This window comes from Octodon degus, unplaced genomic scaffold, assembly GCF_000260255.1.
Source record: "Octodon degus isolate 3935 unplaced genomic scaffold, OctDeg1.0 scaffold00018, whole genome shotgun sequence".
Classification (NCBI taxonomy): domain Eukaryota; kingdom Metazoa; phylum Chordata; class Mammalia; order Rodentia; family Octodontidae; genus Octodon; species Octodon degus.
This window is the reverse complement of record NW_004524594.1, coordinates 23684230-23690682: the sequence shown is the minus strand read 5'-3', so window position 1 is coordinate 23690682 and position 6453 is coordinate 23684230. Positions and strand designations below refer to the sequence as shown.

The window sequence follows — 6453 nt, the reverse complement described above, 5'->3', positions numbered from 1 at the left end:
TCCCATGTATCTTTTATGCAATTATTAAATTATTATTAAAAATTGTTAAAAGAAAGTGTTAAGAGTAATGGTATAAGTGTGTTTGAAGAAAAGACAAGAATTTTAAAGCTGAATAGGGCAATGTGCTTTATACCATAATAATATTTAGATTTAAATGTTTGATACACTTTTTTTTTTTTTTTGGTGGAACCGGGGATTGAATTCAGACCTTGATGCTTTCCAGACAAGTGCTGATTTTACTGAGTCATCTCCCCAGGCCTCTTGATAAACATTTTAATCACCATTTCTTCCACTTGCTAAAACTGCCAGGTGGGTACTGTGCCAACACAGTAACAAGATTAGAGGAAGGCACATCCATGCACACAGCATGAAAATCCAATCATCACATTCATGAACCGAAGAGCTTAGTACAACTTTCATTGCCAGAACACAATCTACTTTAAGAATAGCTTTTTCTGATGACTTAATATCTGATTTACATAAACTATGCTATGGAAATTTGACTTTTGGATGAGTGAGATGAATTACCGAAGTTCTTATATCAGTTTTGTTTGTAGGTCTACCTTTCTCTCAGGCCCCATTAAATCTGTATATGGCACTCAGTGCTGAGACATTAGAAGGTTATTTGTCAATGAGACTCAGTTAATAAATAATGATGAAAACATATGGTGTGAGATGAAAAACATAATATACATCACCAGTTCAGGTGTATCTTCTATCTTAAGAAGTGTGGAATCCATTTCTATGCAGAATTTCTTACTGTCTTCAAAGTTGTTAATTTCCACCGAGAAGTAGTAGCAGTTCTCTCCACAACATGACCATTTACGTTTGCATGCACTCTGTTCCTTTCCTTGAAAACAAAAACTTTCCTTAGAGATGACTCAGTATAAATCCTGAGAGGTATATGATGGCCTAACAGAGAGTGAAATATTTCCTAGTCCTTCTAAACTCATTATATTTCATGAAATGGATGTGTTCCATTTTCACTTTTGGAAAGAACCCTGGTCTAGGAATGGTGTCAGATGACTTATGTCTCTCCAAGTTTATGGATAGTACTGTTCATATTTCTCAAAAGGTTATTATTGTATCTCACAATCTTTATGGTAAAGACATGATCCTGGGCAGAGTTTCTTCACATTGTCCAGAGCAACAGCTATAGCTACAAAGCAGATCCAATTTAGTTTGTAATCTAAGTATGCTATCAAACGCTAAAAGACAGAGAATATGCTAAAGAAGCTTTGAGGGTTGTTTTGGTATCAAAAGTGTTAATTTGGGAAACTATGATGTGAAGTAACATATGAAATAACACAGAAAACTCTTAACTTGTGGATTTCTGACATTGTTTCAATTGAATAAAAGTTGGACTACTCAGTTAGTTTCTATAAGAAAATCAAAATTGAGAAGTGGACGATGAAGGACACTGAGACGACACCTGCTTACCTCTACCCACACTCTTTCTCTACACACCTGTGTTGGTTTGTGCTAATGGGAATGGCAAGCTTTGGACAGAGAACTCATTCTCTTGTGTTACATTTTCCAGAAGAGGCTTTGTGGGCTGAGCTGTCAGGTCACACTGGAAAACTTTATCATGTATGGTTAGTTCAAGGGAGAAAAAGCAAGGCACTGAAGAAAAGGCACAGTTTTAACTTGAGTACCTCATTTAATCATCAGGATTAAGGGCCATTTTTACTCTGGTGCTTTTTAAGGCATCAATCTCTTTGTCTCTGATTTCCACATCCCCTTCTTATTTATTGAAAACATATGAAAGATAAGCTTTCTTACTGGACTTTGAAAGATACAAAGCTCGGTTCTCCACAATTCACTCATTACTACAGTGGCAGTGGGCAGCTGAAAGATGTGATTAGTGATGTGACAGCAAGTTACAGAGTAGTATTGGAACTGCGAAGAAAGATGGAGCTACTGAATGTAAGTGGAGCACCTGCCTGGCAAGCGCAGGGTCCCGCATTAAATCCCTGGTACTGGAGAAAGAAATGTAAGTGGAAGAAAAAGATGACAGCATGGCAAGGCCTCACATTACTGAGGGTGATGATGTTAAGTTTGCCTTTTTCCTGGGGAAGAAAAAGAAATAGGAAAGTAAAAAGGGTAGAATTACAAAATGCTAAAATGTTGAAACCAGTTTTCCCTGTTAGGCAAATAAACATGACATGACACATTAATTCCAGCAGATGGATTGTGTTAAGAGATGTAAAAACATAAACAGAAAACAAGTTGTTAAAATACTTTATCTGGATGCTAAAGTATTAAATTTCAGATTAAATCCTACATTCTCAACATTTTTAATTACTGCACCAAAAATAGAGTGAACACAGTAGACTTAATTATTTATATACTCTTTATAATCCCTTTATTATATAAAGCTTACTTCAAAAGCCAGATTTCAAAGTATCATTTAATTGCTAGGAAAAGGTTAGATAAATGTGCAAAAATCCTGGGATCATAAAGAAAGATAAATTGAGCCGTAATTCTTTTTCTGGATGTTTCTCTAATGTGCAATCCTATAGCTATAACATCTCAGGGGTGATATCGACCTTGCTGTTAGCAGTTAATAGTCACTCAAAAGATCTTAATAAGTGAACTCTCTCTCTGCTTTGCACAACACTAAAATCTCCAATAAAATTTCAATTTCTTATAGTTGATTCCAGGAGAGAGACCAAAACAAATGGCATTTTAATTTCCTTTCTTTTACGTTACCATTATCCTGGGAAATAGAATTTGAGATGTAGAGACGTCTTTGATTTATGTTTCAGTCCACAACTTGTCAGCATGAGAATCATGCTCAGTATGCATCACACCATAGATGCCAATGTTTTTCTAATCTCTCAATTTATAATAGTTCTTTGGGAAAACGTTAGTCATTCGTTTTGTAGCATAAACATATTCTGAACATTTGTAAATTTAAGAAAAAGCTTTGGAAAAATCCATGGTCACGATTTTCTGAAATGGTTAGATGGTTTGGTTGTTACTTTTGTGTTTCGGTCACAAAATGATAAGAGCAATGCTTCAGTGCTTGCAATGTGATATGAATTATTCTTAGTGCATTGGCTGTGTGAATTCTTTATTCAAGTCTTACGATAACCTACGCTGTTGGTGATGGTTGCATGATAAAAATATCTGGCTATCTTTCCTAATTTGTTCAGTTTTTTTCTTTTAGACTTATTTTTTCCTTTATTACAATATTATTATAAAAATTGTTTTTATTATAAATATTTTTATTAAATGGTTTTTTGAACTTCAGTTATTTTTATGCTAAGCTAGAAATTTTGCTATATTTGCACATGATACACATAATTAACATTCATACAATGTTTTAAGGAAACTATAGTTCAATTTATTTTTTATTTTTTGTATTTAGTATAGGGTTTACAGGGTGTCACTACACAGATTGGACTCAATTCTTTTTTTTTTTCCGGTACTGGGCATTGAGCTCAGGACCTTGTGCTAAGCGATTATTCTAATGAGCTATCTCCCCAACCCCCTTCCGGGTTTTTAGGCTCCCAAACTCTGGGATTACAGGCGCGTGCCACCACGCCCAGTTTCAATCACTGTCTCAGCATGCCCTGGGGGGAGGGCCTGCATGACAGGCCTGGGATGAAACCCCCAGCCCCTGCATCTGCCTATGCAGGCACTTTAATCCACTGAATTTCAGGGCCAACCCTGAAATTATGGTTCAATTTAAAGATATTTATTTTCAAAGAAAAACTTCTGTTATTGTCTTAAAGAACTTTATATTTTGGCATATCTTACATAAGTGATTTCTAACTGTTAAAAAATAAATTTCATTTATTTTATCCATAGCTCTTCGAGTTAAGAATAATTGTATTAAGGATAACCCGCTTAGGTCCCCCTCCTGTTCCTCTCAGACAGAAGCTTTCTTTATCCCAGTAAATCTATTCTACTCTTAAAAAAAAGAATAAGTGTGTCAAATAAATAAAAGAATGTGGTTGTAGTCTCTATATATGCCAGTTCCCCATGATTATTGTAATTATTAAGTACTGCATTTAAAAAAAATTCTTGAAACATAAACTACTCATTAAACTGCCCTTGCACAAAATAAAACCAAAACCTGGCATGAATCTCTTTTTGACATTGAAGAAGAGAAATAGAAAAAAAATATAGCTTTAGTATCTATATGTTAATTCATAAAGAAGATATTATAAGTAGCACATGGGAATGTGGCTCAGTGGTAGAGCTCTTGTCTTGTACATACAAGTTCCCGGGTTCAAACCCCAGCTTCACAAAAAATATGTTTGTAGGGAAGTAAGTGTATCTTCCCATGGCTGAACACTGCTCTAGGACAAAAGGGCGTAACACTTCTCTGTTCACTGAATGTTACTGTATGTAATTTTCTGATTTTTCTTAGAGTTTGTTAGACAATTATAAATCTTGTACCTACAATTAAAAGTGGCAAAATATTAGCATGACAATTTGACATTATCCAGTTTGTGTTTGGTGTTGTTATTAATGCATGTCATATTTGAAGTCAAGAAGAGCTTGAGATGAAGTATTTCAAGCCATGAAAGAAAACAATCTCCATTCCTCTTCTGGGTATTTTCCCAAAAGAACTGAAAACATCATACCACATTGACATATGTGCACCCATGTTTACAGCAACACAATTTGTCATAGCTAAATTTTGGAAACAACCCAAATGCCCATCACCTGAGGAGTGGATGCAAAAGATGTGGCATTTTTATACAGTGGAGTATTACTCAGCTATAAAGAAAGATAAACTTGAGGCCTTTCTAGATAAGTGGATGCAATGAGAGGATATACTGACAAGTGAAATAAATCAGACCCATATGTGTAAATATCATATTGTCTCCCTATTGTAAGAATCTGAAAGAATAAATTAATTCTGAAAGGAATAATAAGTATAGTAAAATGGAAAGCAATTGGACATATGGAATGAAAAATCAAGAGGAGGGAAAGGCAAAAGAGGAAGAAAAGTGAGGAGGAATATCATGAAAGTATATTTCAGGATTGCTGAGATGATTATAGTACTCAGTTCCATCAGTTTTTATTTTTTTTTTATAAGTAGCAGTTATGGAATAAAGCATCTCCTTAGGCAGAGCACAGTGGCCGAGTTCAATCCTCCACATGCCCCGCCGGCCCTGTCCCGGGGGTGCACTGAGGTGGCGACTGAGACTGGGTGTGGTGGCATGTCCCTGTATCCCAGCTCTTGGGAGGCTGAATACAGGAGGATCACTATGAATCCAATCTATGTAGTGAGACCCTGTAGACCCTGTACTAAAATACGAAAAAAAAAGTTAACTTGAAAGTACCAGTTAATGTTTAAAACTCTCACGTTGACCAACTCTATATGCTATTATCTATAGTTTGAGCAACTACATCAGAGACAGAAAAGTGCAATGCAAAAACCATGGTTGAATACCTTTCATCTTGTTCTTCTAAATGTGTACCATTTCTAAAGTCTTATCAGTTAATACTCTCTCTTTAAAAAAATTTTTAAAATTATAAAGGACAAGAAAAAATTAAAGTTTATTGAAAGTAAGCAGTAGTATTTAATTATTTGACCAGTTTTGCACACCTATATCTGTTAATCTGAACAACAGATTTGATGATGAAAATATGTAATATAGCAACCATTGCTAAATGTTTATTCAGGTTTTCAAACTCTGTATTATGTGCACTGTTGCTCATTACTCTGTTTTTGTATTTGTTTTACTCTTTAAAATAAAACAAAATAATAATTAGAAAAGAAAACAACCTCCAACCCAGACTGATGTACCCTGCAAAATTATCTTTCAAAACTGATGTAAGAAAGTATAAAGATGAGAGCAGACATTAATGCAACTGAGACTAAGAAAGCAATGAAGAGGGGTAGGGGAGATGGCTCAGTAGAACAAGCGCTTCCCTGGCAAGTGCAAGGGCCTGAGTTCAATCCCTGGTTCCACATGCACACACACGCGGGCGCGTGTGCGCGCACACACACACACACACAGCAATGAAGAGAATCAAAGAGTTGGTTCTTTCAAAGATTAAATAAATTAGACAAACTCTTACTGAACTTCATCATAACAAGGAAGGAAAAGACCCAAGTCCTTCCAATTAGTAATAAAATGGAAAAATCACAATGGACCCTGCTGAAATCCAGATTATCAGTACTTCCTTTGAGATCCTCTACTTTAATAAGGTGAATAATTTTGGAGAAATGGACACATTCTTAAATATCAAGCTCACATCAAGAAGATATTAAAATTCTGAGTAATTCAATATCAATGAAATTGAAGAAATGGTAAATCAAAACCCCACCAACCAAGAAAAGCCTAATTCCTGAGAGATTCACTGCTGAATTCTTCAAGAACTCTAGAGATGAGCTAATGCTACTGCTTCACAAATGTTTTCATGAAATTGAATGGGAAGCACTACTCCCAAAGTCATTACTGGAAGCAAGCATTACTCTACTGCCCA

At 35.3% G+C, this 6453-nt stretch overlaps 1 non-coding gene across 1 annotated transcript; it reads right to left on the bottom strand.

The window, feature by feature from the left end:
• Window positions 1-303: 303 nt before the first annotated feature.
• LOC111815628 lies at window positions 304-405 on the bottom strand. Its single transcript, XR_002820300.1, has one exon. It is a non-coding gene; the product is annotated as a small nucleolar RNA U13 (small nucleolar RNA).
• Window positions 406-6453: the final 6048 nt, after the last annotated feature.